The sequence below is a fragment of the Myxocyprinus asiaticus genome, chromosome 46, assembly GCF_019703515.2.
Source record: "Myxocyprinus asiaticus isolate MX2 ecotype Aquarium Trade chromosome 46, UBuf_Myxa_2, whole genome shotgun sequence".
NCBI lineage: Eukaryota > Metazoa > Chordata > Actinopteri > Cypriniformes > Catostomidae > Myxocyprinus > Myxocyprinus asiaticus.
Genome location: NC_059389.1, coordinates 1,027,615 through 1,043,701, shown reverse-complemented (window position 1 = coordinate 1,043,701; position 16,087 = coordinate 1,027,615). Strand labels below are relative to the sequence as shown.

Here is a 16,087-nt window from a genome sequence, read left to right as displayed (position 1 = left end):
TCTATATTCAGTCAATAAAACCACGGGAACAGTTTCCTCTGCTATGCTTATGTCTATTTTATTGTTCTTTGTTCTATGAATAATCTTTCATCAGTTCTTTATTTGTCAACTGATGTCAACACAAACAGAAATAGATCACAGATGGCACAGAAATCAGATGCTGTCTGTATATTTTCAGAGACAGGTTCACTGATTTAGTGCGTGCTGCAGTCAATACTAATATTAACAGTTTTCAGTTTTTCGCTCATCAAGCCATTTCATGGGGACTTAAACCCTTTAATTCTTTTAGATTTAGTTGAATGACAGCTTTAATTTTCTGACCTTGAGTTCCACCTCGTTTTACCGCACTGCTAAGAAAAGTCAAAGCAATAATCCACTTGTGTTTCAGGCTAATTTGGAATCAGAGACTCTCTGTTTCTTGAGTTTGCTTGTAAATGAATTCACTGATGCAGATAAGCAACCTAACAACTGAAATGTGTGTTGCTAGGACACTGAAAAGAGAGAAATGCTGAACACAAGCCTAAATCTCTCTGTCAATAGACTGCCACCAATTATCAATGACTAATTATTGTTTTGGCTTAAACTCTGCTGTGGGTAGGGTGACTTTAAGATGACAAGGAACATTTACAGCAGAAAATCAGACAGACTTGGACCAGTAAAAAAACACATAGAAACCACTTAGAACACCTTAGAAACTGTATAGCAATGCCCAGGCAACCACCCACAACAACACCCTGGTATATGGCAGTAAGGTTTGCAGGTAAGCACTACCACATATCTTCTACAGAAAATTAAAAAATCTAGTTCCGTTTCTAAGCCCTTACAAAAATCGAGAGTTCTGGCAAACTTACTGCGAACTTGCCACAAATTCGCCACATATTATTTTCACTAGAGGTAGATGATATAACGGTTTTACCGATCAATCTGTGCCAATAGTTGCTTCTTGGAACAATCGGTTATCTGCAAAATGTGTATCATCACTTCAATGCATATTTTGTTATTTTGTTTAGAAAATGAATTGTTTTTTTATCCCCTTTTCTCCCCAATTTTGGAATGCCCAGTTCCCACTACTTAGGCGCTTACAAGTCTCAGTTGCCTCCGCTTCTGAGACTGTCAATTCGCACATCACGTGACTCGTTGTGCATGACACCACGGAGACTCACAGCACTGGAGGCTCATGCTACTCTCCGCGATCCACACACAACTCACCACACGCCCCATTGAGAGTGAGAACCACTAATCACGACCACGAGGAGGTTACCCCATGTGACTCTACCCTCCATAGCAACCGGGCCAATTTGGTTGCTTAGAAGACCTGGCTGGAGTCTCTCAGCACACCCTGAATTCAAACTCACGACTCCAGCGGTGATAGTCAGCGTCAGTACTCGCTGAGATACCCAGGCCCAATAATTAAGTGTTCTAAATTGAAGCGAGGGCATGCGAATAAAAATGCAACTATATGGAAACACATATACCGCCGTCTCCAACTTAATATCTTGTGAATAATAATAAACTTTATTCCTCATTAAACCTCATCTATATATATATATATATATATATATATATATATACACAAAACCCTTCATCTAGTGAATACATAGGCTATAAAAAGCTTAATTATGTAAATACTTAAATATAGAGCATTTTAACAGAGCCAATTCTCTGTCATTTCAAAATAAGATGCTCCGGTGTGGGGCTTGACTCTAGTACAAGATTCCCACGTTATGCATCAAATCATAATTTTTTGAGGTTATTATTGGTATTTTGGTTGAACAATAAACTACGTTTGGGATTTTATTCGTTTTGGACTCTTGTAGACTTTTTGTTTTTAAATTATCGTCCAATTAACAGTGTTGGGTAAGTTACTTAAAAATAGTAATCCACTACAAATGACTAATTATTTATCTAAAATTGTAATCATATTACTTTAATTGTTACTTCATAGAAAAAGTAATCACATTACTAATTACTTTACTTTTAAGTTACTTTTTAAAACACTTTTCCTCTCAACAATTTCAAAATAATGTCTATATTTCTTATTAATTGTTACACAAAAGTCATATACCACATAATTCATATATTCTACATAAATAATATATTAGAAATAAGAATAACCCTATAATGTACTTAAAAGTAATCAAATTAATTTATAGCCAGTAACTGTAATCTGATTACAAGAATTTAAAATGTAATGCATTACACTACTTTTTTGTCTAAAAAGTAATTAGATTACAGTAACAAATTACTTTGTAATTGGACTACACCCAACACTTCTGATTAATCGGTTATCTGCCTTTTCCATGTCATAGTTATCGAAATCGACAGAATCCACTATCGGCCGACCTCTAATTTTCACATGCAAATGAGCTTTCCTGCAAATTCTTCATTGTCGCCAAAGGTTTGCTGCAAGTTCAGCACTACCGGTGAAGAGCTGCAAACTTCTGGAAAACATTTGTGGTGAATCGCAAGCTCATTTGCATGTGAAAATAACGAGTGTGAAATTTGTGGCAAGTTTGCCAGAACTATAGATATTTTGTAAGGTAGGCCATGTCCACATCAATCAAGATAAATCTGAAAACTGTGTTTTAATTTTCGAAACGCTCTCCGTCCACTGCTGTTTTCAAAAGTTTTCCAAAAATTGCTTGTCCACATGCTTAAATTTCCTTACGGTGCATGCGAAAAAACCCAGTAAGAAGTGCATTTCTACGTCATTTCCATGTACGGTCTGAAATGCAGTTGCCCTCGTGTTCCGCCGCTGGACAGCAATTCCGAGTAAACTTCCCATCGCCTTCGAAGGAATGCAATGTGAAGGTTTACAAAGTAACATTTTTCTTTAACCATGCTATTAAAGTGGATAGCACCCTTAAAATAATCGAGAGTTCTAGCAAACTTGCTGCAAATATGCAGCAAATTTGCTACTCATAATTTTACATGCAAATGAGCTTTGTGGCAAACTCTTCATTGTTGCCAAAGGTTTGCTGCAGGTTCACCATTACTGATGAAGAGCTGCAAATTTCTGGCAAACATTTGCAGCGAATCACACGAACTCTAGATTTTTGTTGAGGGCAGACACAACAATGTCGCTACAACAAGGACCACCATCTTGACTGTTTTGGGTTGAATGGATCACATGACTGTGTCACGTGACAATCAATACGTCAGTTTTTGAATATCTCCATTTTCAATGTCCAAACTACAACGCAAAGATGATGTTTTCAAATTTATCCACTTGGGAGAACATTTTGAAAAAGTGCAGTTTTCGCTGGACAAAAACATGGACTTAATGCCAAAACGTAGTGAAATGAATGCGTTTCCAAAGTGTGGACATGTCCTTATTTACACTTTCTTTAAATCTCTCTCTCTCTCTCTCTCTCTCTCTCTGTAGGAAGATGAACAGAAAGGTAATTAAACTGCAATTTGAGTTTATAAGCAGGTAAAAACAGTGTCTTAAAGCCTGAGGGTTAATGGCAAGGTTCTTTGTAAGTCTCTGTCTTTCAGAGAAGACAGTCTTTTGTTTCAGTATTAAGGGATTTAAACACTGCAGAGACACAAATGGCTTAGCAAATATTGACCCCTCTCATGCTGTGTGAGGTCAGGTATTCTCTTCTTATTCTGTCACTGTGTTTATCAAGATTTGCTTTGCAGCTGACTCAGCTACGATGTTGTTTTTGCAGCTCAATTTCCTCTCTGCATCCAACTATTATTAAAGACGGAGAGGGATCCATTAATCTGGCACAGCCCTCCAACATAACATAATTTGTGTTTTGTTTGTCAGTAATTTGGTGTCTTTTCGTACACATTTATCTGACTGTGTGAATGAGCACATCTCAGAGAGTCCTGTTAGTCTTAAATAAAGCTAATTACACTTTATACTAACACTGTGTTTACAGTGCAAGTTAGCATTGCAACACAACGCAACAAATGACAACATTCCCTGTAAAACCGATCAAGCTGTCTACAAGATGTTGTAGAGCACAACATTAAGCGTGTTTACATGCACACCAATACGCTGATTACTCCCAAAAATCTACTTATTTAAAAAATCTGAAAAAGAAAACCATGTTTACATGAGATTTGAAATAATCGCGTTATTCTCTGCTTTTGACGTCAACCGTGAAGAGACATGCGCTCAACACATGCGCGCATTAAGCAGGTAAGAACACCGGTAAAGGTGTTTGCATGCCATGCGAAATCGGTGTAATGGGCAAAAATCTACCTGTGTCGACCAGTTTATTCTTGCACCGTTTATGACCTTATACCGATAAAGGAACGCCGTTTATTGCATTTACATGACCAGCATAATCGGAGTAAGAACGTGCATGTCAACACGGTCAATGTTTATCCTGGGAGGTTTTTTTCGTTTTGTTGCGTTGTGTTGCGATGTTCACTTGCAGTGTAGTCATTATCATAGAGTGTTTACATGCACAAGCTTATGCTGATTATGCTTAGTAAGCCGACAAAACATCAGGTCAAGTAATGGCTTAAAACGGTGATACTTTACTGGTGTAAAGTCATAAACGGTTTAAGCATAAACCAATCTACACATGTAGATTTTGCCCATTACCCCGATTTCGCAATTTTTGGTAGTTATCAGCATATTGGTGTGCATGTAAACATGTGCAACTGATTATTTCGGGAACGTTCTAGTTTTGTCGAATTGCATCGCTAGCTTGCAGTGTGTGAACCTTGCGTGAACCCAGACCCAATAGTACAATACAAACTGTACTATTTTTAGAAGTGAATAAAGATGATTTAGTCTTTTTATGAAACATTTCTCCCTTAGAGTACAACAGTTTGCTATTCCCACGTGGAGTTTGAAGGAAAAAAATTCCCTGAATAGGCCCCGGAACCCTCCGGTAGCAAGCACAGAATGACCACGTCACTGTAAGAGCATGTTATGCAACCGTTCAGCTGACCATCCACTGTGTGTTCCCAAACCTGACGCCTCTGACCCCCGCGGGCCCTTTGGAATGTGGACAAAAACCTGCCTGCGCCTCCTTCAACATCCCAGACCAAATATGTAAGTTACAGTAGGACATTTTGCCATGCATCTTAAAGGGTTAGTTCAACCAAAAAATACAAATTCTGTCATTATCTGCTCACCCTCATGTCGTTCCAAATGTGTATGCTGTTATTTTTACTAGCTATCGTATGACTTCAAAAGACTTGGAATAAAGCACACAAGTAAAATGGACCAATTTTATGATTATTTCATCGTGCTTTTTAGAGTTATTGTATGGACAAGGGTTGGGTAAAGGTCCGAGGAATTTCAGATTTGGTGGAAGATTTTCTGATTTGGTTCCCACAAATAAAGAAAGTTATGTGTTTTGGAACAACATGAGGGACAGAAAACAACGATTCATTTTTGTATGAACTATTCCTTTAAGTGCGCACACACATCGAGATTGTCAACCCGTATCTTTTTAATTCCCGTCTCGCTGTCTTGTTCCTCGCTGACATCATCGGGTTATTGCAATCCTGGGAAGCCGAGCATGTGAGTTTCCCCAGGTCATTAAGAACCGTCCTGAAAAGACTCTTGGCGGGCCACAGATAAACCCGCCAGCGAACGGCCAATAAGCTCGGCATAAAGAGCGCTCTGTGGAGGGCCGGGCTGGACACTGAGCGGGGATTACAGACAGTCTGAAAGGATGGGAAAGTCAATGGAAGCGCACAGAAATATGAAGAGAAAGAGAGGTGAGCGGAGGGGGGCAGGAGATGAATAGCAAACTTATCAGCAGTCTGAGCGCATGCGAGAACCCGCTGCGACTGGGTCACAGAGTTCTCTCAGGAGGAAAGGTGTGAGCGGGGGACACAGATCTGCAGTTTTGGTACCTTACAGATAATACAAGCATCTAAACAAGAGTGTCGCTCTTATTTGGGGGTATTAACGAAGAATGTGTTTTTGCATCCATCTGTGCATTTTTTTTAATGATTTTTCTTTGTAAACATACACTAGATGGATATCTTTGATTGTTGTGTCGAATTTCACTGTTTTTTTTCCCCAGTGTCTTGTGCATGTATGCATCGTTTTCTAAAGTTGTTTCAAACTTTTCGTGACATCTGGGGCTACCCTTACAAAAATCGAGAGTTGTGGCAAACTTTTTCCCACTCATTATTTTCACATGAAAATGAGCTTTGCTGCAAACTCTTCATTGTTGCCAAATGCATTCTATTCCGTTTGTTGCACTGCATCTAGCTTTTTTTAATGCAAAACACCTTCTGTGTGAACGGACCTTCATACCGCATCTTCATTGGATACAGTTTTTTTTAAACTGCAGATGGAACACTGTCGTAAATCTTGGACAGTGTTTCCTGCAATGCTACTGAATCTTCAGTGCCACAGAGCTGAGAGCACAACACCGGGGTTTGGGCTAATGGAATACATGTAACAGGATTACGTATTTAAAATACAAAATATTAGTAATCCAGATTAAATCGTTGGTAATCAGAATAGAGTTACATTCAAAATGTATTTTGATTACTGAAGGGATTATTTTGCATTTTATTGTCATTTGTTTCATTTAACATTTAGCCTAATCAGTTGGAAAACATTTATCCATACAAAATGATGCGATCTAAAGCATGGTGAAACACTTTCTTAAGATGCGGTACATTCATACGAGCAGACGGAGAAGTTGGAAGTAAGTTTGGATTAGCAGAAATAAACCTTGTGTAAATTGCCATGTAAACATTTAGCTTTACGCTAAGCTAAAATGCTATTTATAGCCATTTTACATGCACCTGTTTCCAGGTGCTTTTTTGATCTAGAAAATACACGTTAGATAATATTTTTTCCTCTAGTAAGACCTTTGACATTAAGGCAAAAATCTTATTCTTGATGAAAGGTTTGGTATTGTTTTTCTGTAAAACTATCATTGTTTTTGTCAAAACAAGTGACAAAATCTACCAGTACTGAAGAAGTAATCCAAAGTATTTACATTACATTGCTGACCTTGAAGGAATACGTTACAAATTACATTTTGCAGCATGTATTCTGTAATCTGTAGTAGAACGCATTTTAAAAGTAACCCACCCAACCCTGCACAACACAACATTACAGCATTCCCAGTGTAGTCTGTTTTGCGAATAAATGTCGCTTAAGGGCCAGTCAGAAATAAAAGATATTAAAATGATATTTCAATGAAAACTTTAACAATTAGATCTCAACCTCTAGTGGCAGCAAACAGAATTGCAACATTACCGTTTGTTTACAAACAGGCTCATCATCAACTATTGGTCGTATAAACTGTAAGTCCCGCCCCAAACTTACACCACTGGTTGAGTCAGAAGTTGACATGTCAGGCTGCTCAAAAAACAAAAAAGTGTCACAGTGTTCAGGAAGCCGAACCACCCAATGACTTTCTTATCGTCTCTGAACATTAAGCCGAAATTCGAGAAAGTATTTGAACATCGAGAAATTAAACTCATCACCTTTTTGACAGAGCACAATTCTCATGAAGTTGGCGGGGATGCCACAAATGGAGAAGCTGGATGTGAGAGTGTAGATTTAGACCAGCGAGTGTATGTATGTGTGTGTGTGTGTGTGTCTTTGTTTCTTCCTGTGTGTTTGAGTAGATAACATCAGCTTCAGTCATTACAGCAGTTATCTGTGGTTTCAGAGTCTTTCGGCTCTCCGGGTTCAGGATACACCACTGATCCTTCATTAAACCTGCCTGATAAAATGGCATTAGGGAGCGTTTCGGAAATCTTAAGGGTACACATACAATTCCCAACATCACATACTCCATTTGCATCAGATTTAATTAAGATTAAAACGACTCTTAAAGTTGATACCACATTGTGTATGGGTCATTTAACTCGTTGACTTAATATAGAGGTCCATCCACATTATTGCAACATTTATTAGAAGATCTAAAGATTAATTTCAGTATATGTGTGCTTGAGTGTTGTTTAATGTTTACAGAATAATGTCCTTTTATATGTTTGAGTATAAAATAGTGATAGTTGAAACGGTTCACGTCACCTCAAACCTTACCTCTCAAACATCAATCTGTGTATGATTGGGCTGTTTGTAGGAGTCGAGGAATTCATGAGCAAACAGGGGGAAGGCGTCTGTGGTTGTGGGGAAGTTTGTGGGATGTTATTGGTTGGGACTTATTAACTAAAGAATTGTCAGGTAATTAGATCATTCTGCGTGGAATCGGAATCAATTTCCGACTGGGCAGCGCCGCGGCTTTTCCTAATGTGAGCCACATTGAAACCCCTGATCCATGGTAATAATTCAAAGCAGATGTGACACCTGTCTCAGGTGGGTCTTGGACTTCCATCTGTGGGGGCCGAAAGGGTGTGCTCGCCAATGCTGTACAGCCACCATGAGCGCAGAGTTTCTCTATGTGGGGTTTTCCGAGTGTTGGGGGTAATTTGTGTCTCGCTATTAGCATGTTTGGATCACAATAAGAACACACAGTAGGGTGTAAAATATGTGCCGAAACATGGACTGTGTGTCTCCATTTCAATATATTTTATTGGCATGACAAATAAGGCAAAAAACATACTCAATACACAATTGTGCAAACACAGAGGAATGTTTGGCCAATGCATCGGAAGTGCACAGTCCCGTTGTATGTACTTAACGTATGTTCTTGTGTTACTGTGGCGGAAACAAACCTCAATACTCAAGGTGGCGATAGAGTTTCGTTTCCTTCAAATGTATGTTATATTTTTATTCCGGTAGCTGCTTTAAACATGTTGACAGTTTAACTAACATTATCTAAGCAAGATTCTCTGTAGCACCTCTTGAGGCAACGCTGAGAAAGCAACACATGAATGCGTTGCGTAATGAAATATGAAATGTGTCTAAATGCGATTAAATTCAAAGAGCTTAATTGCCTCTTTCTCTTTTTGAGTAGGTGTGGAGAACAGACTAAGTGAAGCTATTCAGGCTGGTCTATAAGCACTAGGACTGAATGTTGTGTTGGTGGTCCGCAGCTCCTCTAAAGTGGAACTCAAGCAGCTGTCACTGACAACAATAACCTACTAAGAAGTGTGCAGAAAAGAGTCTTCCTTTAGACCCCTCCATGCCTATAGCGTTTGGGTTTGACTTCCAATTCATTCAATACGCTGGGCAACGTCACTGTGCGTTAAAAGCCACAGAAACATCTGAGAAGCAGGAGACTTCAGCCAAAGTTTTCAGATGGTCCTTTACCACACCCTCAATAGTTTTAGCACATTTTAGCACGATTTGCAGACTTTTCAGACACTCCCTTACCCACCGTAAGCAAAATTTCCAACGAATATTACGATGAAATTAACGATCTTGAACGATTTCGCCATCGAACCAGCTTAAATATGGTACAAATCCTGTCCCATATTGATTAGATCCCATACTTTACAGAATGGGTGGCAATCTTAATTGTGAGTAATGTGTTCACACTTTAAAAAAAGGTACGCAAATAAGTGTTCTATGAGTACCCGGATGATGCACTTGGAGTGTGGAATTTTGGACACTGTCTGCCATGCTAGTCTGACAAAGCAATTGAAATGAATGATAAATGTGGCAACTAGTCTGTCTGTGCAGACAGCACTTGACAAATGTGTTGAATGCTTCAACATCACCCCACACTGTGTAAATATGTGCGTTATTCGAGAAATAAGCGATGAACTGAGGTTGGTGCTAAAGCTAGCACAGCACATTTGCATGCATTTGCAACATCACTTCCATCAGCTGAAAAATAGTGAATGCTTCCGTGCAGTAAAAGAGTGTCGATGAAACTACACTTTAAAATGTTTTAAGGATGTTAGCATATTTTTTACTGGAACAAGACAAAATTACTGAGTAATAAAATGATTTTTAGTGTAAGAAAGTAGTAGGACTTTCTTTTTATATTAATTATACTACTTTACCTTTGTTCTCATCCATTTCAAACTATTAGCAATGTAATAGTGATCATCAGTGTTTTACCTGCTGATAGATGCTGCTTGAGAGGGTGATGGTAAGGACGAGTGAGTAAATGAACGAGAGGGGTCTGTCTGCTTGAGCACGTGCTGTATTCTCCATATGAGGATGAAATATAAACCACCTGTGCTGAAATCTCACGTGACTCTGTCCCCTCAAGAGGCCTTTACAGTCACAACGATGGACGGTGAACTTGCTTGAAAAAGTCAACCATGTGGAAATCATCCAGATTGTAGGGCAGCAGATTGCTGTTAATGTTTGTAACATTCCTAATTGTCTTGGCATGGTGCATTTGGAATTACATGCGTTTAACACTTATATTTGTTCAACACAAACACTGAATGCAAATACACCTCATTTCATGGCTAAAACTGTTCAGAACCATTTACTCTTAACATTTCCACAGTAAAGAATAGTTTGAGCATCAAGAGATATATGGTTGCGCTTGAGCAGGTTTTGAAAAACATGGTTTTATGTTGTTACATGTATGCAGAAACTGACTTTTAGGCAGATAGTTCGGCCGATATGGCAGCTTTTGAAGCCGCAGCTCAATTGAGTGACTCAAGCTGGCCACAACGCTGATGATAATATCACATTTTCTCTTGGCTCGCTTTCACCAGGCCCTAAATCACGCACATGTGTGGCACACTCACAGACATATGAAACCGTGTGCTTACACACATGTGTACAGATACTATAATCAAATACTCCACAGAGACATGGTTGTTAATGTATCAGACTGCCTGCAGATATCATAAAAAATATAACATATCTGTTAGCGTTCTTATTCATCTCAATGGCAGTTGTTTGGCTGGCGCATGCAGCCTCCTGGAAGTCCTCGATTTGTTATTGTCAAATTGTTGTTGTTTTTTCCCCCCTTGATTTAAGTATAAACCTCACTACATTTAATTAGATTTATGCTTAATAGAAGGTAAACTATTTGCTAACGGGGTAAGACAAATAAACTTAATTCAAGATATATTCTGGAAAAACAAAAACAACAACAAAAAAAAATTATCTTGTTTTAAAATGGTTTAGATTTCTTTACTGGAAAAAAAATATATATATTTTTTTAAGTGCAGTTAATGGGCTAGCAGAGCAGTTTTATAACAGCCATATATGAAAATACGGTAACACTTTACAATAAGGTTCCATTTTTAACATTGGTTAATATGAACTAACAGTGAACAGTACTTTTACAGTGTTTATTAACTTAATGTTAATTTCAACATATAGTATTACATTTTTAAAATCTTAACTTGTATATAACATTAGTTAATGCACTATGAACTAACAACGAACAATTGTATTTTAACAACTAACATTAACAAAGGTTAATAAATGCTGTGAACAATATATTGTTAATTGTTTGTTCATGATACCTAATGCATTAATACATTTTAACAAATGGAACCTAATTTTAAATGCTATATATAAGTTAATTTGTTTTTATTTATTTATATTATCTATCTATTGTTTATATTTTTGATCTTATGTATTTAAAATTCCACTGTTATTTGTTGCATATATGAAAACAGTCATTTATGTAGTATTTTAAAAAACATGTTGCATTTAAGTAAACAGTAGGTATGTGACCTTTTATGTCAGTAAAATCCATCCGTGAATATGAATATTGTGTTTTACATATATCGGATTTTTGTATGGTCCACATTTGTCTCGCTAGCATGTACACTTAGAGAGAAAAAAAAAAAAAATGAGAAAAAAAATATTTTGACCAAAAAATAAATTTTGAGAGAAAAATGAACTATACTTTTAGACAGAAAAAAATGTGAGAGAAAAAAAAAATTTTGAGATTTTTTTTTATTTTAGTTTTTTTTGGAGAAAAATATGTTTAGACAGAAAAAAATATATATATATATTTGTGAAACACAGGCTCAATAAGACACTAAGACACCTAACAATCTTTTTATTTATTTATTTTTTGAGAGAGAAAATAAAATTTAGAGAGAAAAAATATTTTAGACAAAAAAAAATTAATAAAAAACAATTATACATAAATAAAATTAGAGAAAAAAAAAATTTAGGCTAAAAAAAATATTTGTAGGACATAGGCTCAGGAAGACACTGAGTCGCCTATTTTCACATAGTGACATTTTTTTTTTTTCACAGTGCAGTTTAGGGCTTCCGTACTCTCAAAACAAGTCTAACTTGTATTGTCTTTTTGTTTTCAAATGTTACATTATCTGATTCAAAATGTTGAAGTGTGGATACTCTGACAGACACCTGTAAAACACTCGAGTTGAAGGACAGGAGGCGGGCATCCCATTACTTCTCCAGGGATTAGTTTAGTAATCCTGCTCTTAACTGGCAGCCAAAGTTGGGTTGGGTTTGTCATCTGACAATAGGAAAGAGACTCATTAAAGATATTAGCTGGTCTAGTGGCCCATTAACTTTGGTTTGATCTGACGTAGACACAAATTAGATGTCTCCACCAATGTGCTTCATTTCCTGATGGTAGCTTTCGCTAAATCAGCCGTTTTTAGCAAGCAAATCAATACAATAGTAACAGTGATGCTTGTCTTAGCCGACAGATATATTCACTGTGAAATATCAAGGCACTGTAGGTGGTCATGGATAATGCATACGGCCAAATACAATGTACAAACCATCAACTACTGTATGTGGACTACATCACTTCAAGCACACATCTTTGAGTTTATATGGTTTGGGTTATGTTCCTGGATCTCTTTCAGGGGCTCCAAGTTGAAAGACAAATGAGCTTTTCTTTGATTTGGTGAATGAGTCTAAATGACCCATGTAAGCAGATACCGAAGCTCTAAACATAACTTTCAGACCCACACATAAGTTCAGGTGAGGTGCGCCAGAAAGGACTGCAATGAAAGCATTCGCCTATGCACTCTGTAAACATGCTGTCAAGTACGTCCATTATTGATACTGTATGTACACATCAAGATATAGAGCGTAAATACAGAGTTCATCACCCACTTTGCAGCCTTTGATATCTTCTGCTGGGATCCAAAGCAAGACCACAAGAGGATAAATATACTACATTCTCCTAAACAGCCAAGATTTGATGTCTCTGACAAGCCAGAGATTTATGTTTGTGGGTCAGATGTGTTTAAAGGGTCGGATTCTCATTTTTCCTCCACAGAAAATCTTCAGACTGATCACACTGTGAATCTGGCGACAGTAGGTCGAAAGTTCTTCAGCTGAAATTGGTCTGTGCTTACTGAAATTCACTGCCCCCAGTGGCCGAAGCTGGGAGTGTTGTTGACCGTATGATCACACGTAAGCTCCTGTTTCTGGGTAAAATGTCCAGAGAGTAGCGCCAAAGAGAGTTGATTTTAGTTGTATATGATGTAATACAGTCAACAGGAAGGCATATTTTAATAACCATATTCCCTAACCCAAACCCCAACCCTAAACCTAACTGTTATGTGGATTAAAAATGTCATTTTAGAGCAAAAATACAACCTCCGAATCAAACTCACAATTGTTTACGTGAATGTGATTACTTCCTAGTTTCAATGGGACCAGAACCGCTAACTCAGAGATCAGGAGCGCCTCAGGGAAAATATTTGATGGGAGATGGCGGTTGCCAATAATTCTGGAGAATGGGGTTGATTTCACATATGAAAATTCAGACATGTCACACTGATTTCCTGTGTGATCATGTTGACTGCCAACAGGTAAAGAATTGAGTTGCATAAATCAGTGGCGGTTCTAGCTTATATGGCGCCCTGGTCGAAACCCGCTTCAACCAAATTCAACCAACTTCCCCAAAGTACCATACCGTAGAACTAACCCCATTAAACACAGTTATATACAGAGTTAGAGTAACTTATTTCAATCTATTACAAGTTTAAAAAAATAATGAAACAACTGAGGCCTTTTTGCAAACACAACATGTTCCTCATAAAGGTAAATTATGACTACACACATACAAGTCCATTCAATAACTTCAATACTGAGTGCACCAAATGATTGAAAGAACAGTCTCCAATTCTTTGCCTGTCCAGACCTAAAGCTACAGGGAAGAAAATACACTCTCAACAACCAAGGTTGTGCACCATTCAAAAAGTACTGAAATTATCGTCAGAAGTTACTTACATACATACTGAATACAATATAGAGCAGAAAATTTACACATATAATATTTGGGTTTTGACCAATCTGTCAGACACTGAATATCTTTGTGATAAATTGCAGCATTTAATCCTGGAAAGTGCAGACTAGATGTACCCCCTGATGGCTTTCAGTTACACTGGATGTACGCTAACAAATACATCAGACCTCTTGTAACGTCTGATAGCAAAGCCAAAAATGATTCAGCCCTCTTATAGAGTCATGGCTAGTTTGGATTGTCTCAGACGACCTATGTTTAGTCAGCGGTGCTAATTAGGAAATGGTAGCAGGCCAGACATGAGCCCTGAGGTACTTGGCCTGCATTAGCGACACTCAAACCCTTCTAACGGACGCTGACCCTTGTTCTCAACACTGATTGGTTACACGGGCCCAATCCCACCCAATACACTAAACTGTTATTTTGGTTATAGTTCACAAATAGAGCTGCAGTTGTTTCGGCTGTTGCCTTCAGGGAATGAAGCAGCATTCCTTCTGTTCCCAAGCCGCTGCAATCCGCACTGCATGAAACTTGCGACTCAGCAGGACAAGAGCTGTTACAAAGGAAACCGCTCTGCCGCTGTGGAAATCACAGTATTAGATATGGCTAATGCTTTTACCTCTAGAGTGTATGCCTGCATTTAACAGTGGGATTTTCTGTGAAGTCTTTGGCATCAATGTCTGAATATTTTACCAGTTTGTTTGCTAGTAAACAAAAGTGCTGCAAAACTGTACATTTCTATTGTGTTAACCAACTGTTAAATGTCACCTTTGACTCTGATCTACTCTGCGAGGGTTGTCATCTACTTTAAAATAGCCTCTGGAAATAGTCGAGGTTATTTTGTTGTTAACACATGATCTTCTGAGACATAGGCGCCTGCAGGATTTTGTCTGAGGGTACGCACAGAAATCTGCCTAATAAACCTAATATCTGCATGTTCCCCATTGAGATTTTTTCTGTTGCAAAAAAACAACACCAAAGTGTTCAATTCTGGTGACTTTTAGAGAATATTTTTTTTTCTCAAGTATGAGTAGCGTTCATGTAACTATTGGCTAAAGCATTTCTCCAGCAACCGTTCAGAACAGACACGTTCTCGTGCTAAAAAAGCAAAATGCACTACAACGAAAAGTGCAGAATGCAGGTGTCTCAAGACGTGTTTTTATCAGTTGAAGAAGTTCTTTTAAACTTGACACGGCTTCTAAAAATGCAGCGCTCCCCTGAGAGATGCTAAAACACAGCGAAACATGATGCAGTTGTCAAAAGACATCCATCTAGCGAATGTTTACATGGAAAATGATTTAAAAACATCGCGAGTGGACGCAAAAACACGTTCAGTTTGAACATCCCCTTGTTCACGCTACAGCACTAGCTGAAGTTTCCCAAAGTTACCTCTCAAAAAGACAGCGTTTTGTTTCAGTTGATTGTAGGTAAATTTACACTGTATTCAGCGCTGTTTGTTCTCTGTGTTCGTAAATATCCCGATACTGTTTTACTGTGTGACAAACCGCTCCAAATGATTCAGTGAGCGGGCACTCTGAACGAATTGTACTGAATCACGAATCGATTCAGACCGTTTTGCAAGCCCGTTTGGCCAATTCACAGAAAAGAACTGACTCAAAATAATTATTTATTCGCAAATTGGTCATCGGTAGTTCTTTTAAACAGCCAACAGAAATACAGGACACACTTCATGACTGGTGAAATATTCTGAGAGTAAATGTTTCTCAGGTCAGTCAGAGCGCTCATGGTACGCACAGTGCGTACGGCCGTACAGCTGCAGGCACCACTGTTCTGATACATCTATCTCGCAGTGGGTAAGGTCATCTGGCTCGTTGTAAACATGACATCATCATTTATAAGATTATCCAGTGTTTCTGTGGCCTGTGAAATCCTGTGCACCCCCTACTGGACTGCCATCATATCCCATGAGTCACTGGGGCTGAAGGCTTACAGCTGTTAATAAATGACACACCGCACAGCTGTCTAATGTCAAAGCATTGTGAGATTACCATAGTATCTGATGTAAGCATGAGCCAAACACAGCAAATTAAACCTGCAAAGAAATG

At 38.1% G+C, this 16,087-nt stretch overlaps 1 pseudogene; it reads right to left on the bottom strand.

The window, feature by feature from the left end:
* The window catches only part of LOC127435670 (interleukin-1 receptor-associated kinase 4-like), a 38,650-nt pseudogene extending 30,248 nt beyond the window's left edge, over nucleotides 1-8,402 (bottom strand).
* Between the last annotated feature and the right edge of the window lie 7,685 nt (nucleotides 8,403-16,087).